The following is a 1,248-nucleotide window of genomic DNA, read 5'->3' on the forward strand; positions in this document are numbered from 1 at the left end:
ACACACACATACACACACACAAATAATAAATGTTTTTTTTCACATTTGTCAGCCTGTAATAAAACAGAACAATTTATATTTATTTCTCACATACACACGTCTATATCTATATATATTTTTTAGGTATGCAAACTAGTCATGCAAGTGAGTCAGAGTTTAAGTTAATCAACACATACCGATGCTGCTAAATTTTCCCTGGGCAGTAGTGATCTTGGGAATCTCTGGTAACAAAGTACACTTAAAGGGGCTCTAAACCCTCCAGTTTTTTTGCCTATATCTACTGCTAGCAAGCAGTAGATATAGGCAAAAAGTTAAAAAAACAAAAACGCTTTAACAGCGGATTACACTTACCCTGTTTTCGTTGCGCGCTCCTGCCCGAGAATCCGAAACTGCTTGGGCGGCCACAAAGCATCTTGGTGCGGGCGCATGCGCAGTTTGGATTTTCGGCCGGGAGACGAGCAGAGACGCAAGGTAAGTCTATGGACGCGTGCACCCGCATGCAGACACCGCTGGATCACCTGCAAGCAGAGAGGAGTCGGCGCTGGATCGGAGAGCTGCCGCACCGCTGGAGGGACAGATGAAAACATCAGGAAAGAGAAAGATCGGATTAAGAAACCTCATTTAACCCATTCGTGACTGACGACATACAGTGTATGTCGCCAGCATCGGGGCTGTTTAAACATGTAGAGCCGACTGTCTGCTTTACAACAGAAGCAATACCGGAGAGTTAACAGAAAACCGGCAGCGGCCGCGGCAGACGGCAAAAAAACAAGCACATATAGACGAGCGGCAGGCTATAGAGCTATAACGGGTGTTTGCATTGGACGGGTCTTTTCTGCCCGTGCGCGCCAGGGGTTAAGGTAAGTGCTAACTAACATTGGGGGGAGGGAAACATTTTTTTGCCTTAAGGTCACTTTAACCTTTAACAGAATAAAAAACAAAAAACACACACACACACACACACACACACACTTTCTCTAAACAACAAAAATAAAAAAAATTAAGGAATGACGACATACCTGTGCTTTTTGCAACTTTGGCTGTAACAACAAAGTAAGAAGAAAATTCACAATGTGAAAACGAATTAGTAATGCAGGTGGTTGGTTATAGGAACTAAAACATGCAAAAACTTCTTGCTCCTATTTTTGTGGACCTCACTGGTTTAAGAATTTAAACTGAGGCCCCATTTACACACACACACACACACACACACACACACACACACACACACACACACACCCAGTTACA

The 1,248-nt window shown here is 43.4% G+C and overlaps 1 long non-coding RNA gene across 1 annotated transcript in view; it reads right to left on the bottom strand.

Moving 5' to 3' along the window:
* Nucleotides 1-1,248, bottom strand: part of LOC108801215 — a 4,417-nt gene that overhangs the window by 785 nt on the left and 2,384 nt on the right. Inside the window, exon 2 of the long non-coding RNA XR_001942139.1 lies at nucleotides 1,020-1,040. This is a non-coding gene — a long non-coding RNA (uncharacterized LOC108801215). The remainder of the gene's footprint in view (nucleotides 1-1,019; nucleotides 1,041-1,248) is intronic.

Source organism: Nanorana parkeri, unplaced genomic scaffold (assembly GCF_000935625.1).
Source record: "Nanorana parkeri isolate BGI_ZX_2015 unplaced genomic scaffold, ASM93562v1 scaffold46, whole genome shotgun sequence".
In the NCBI taxonomy this organism is placed as follows: domain Eukaryota; kingdom Metazoa; phylum Chordata; class Amphibia; order Anura; family Dicroglossidae; genus Nanorana; species Nanorana parkeri.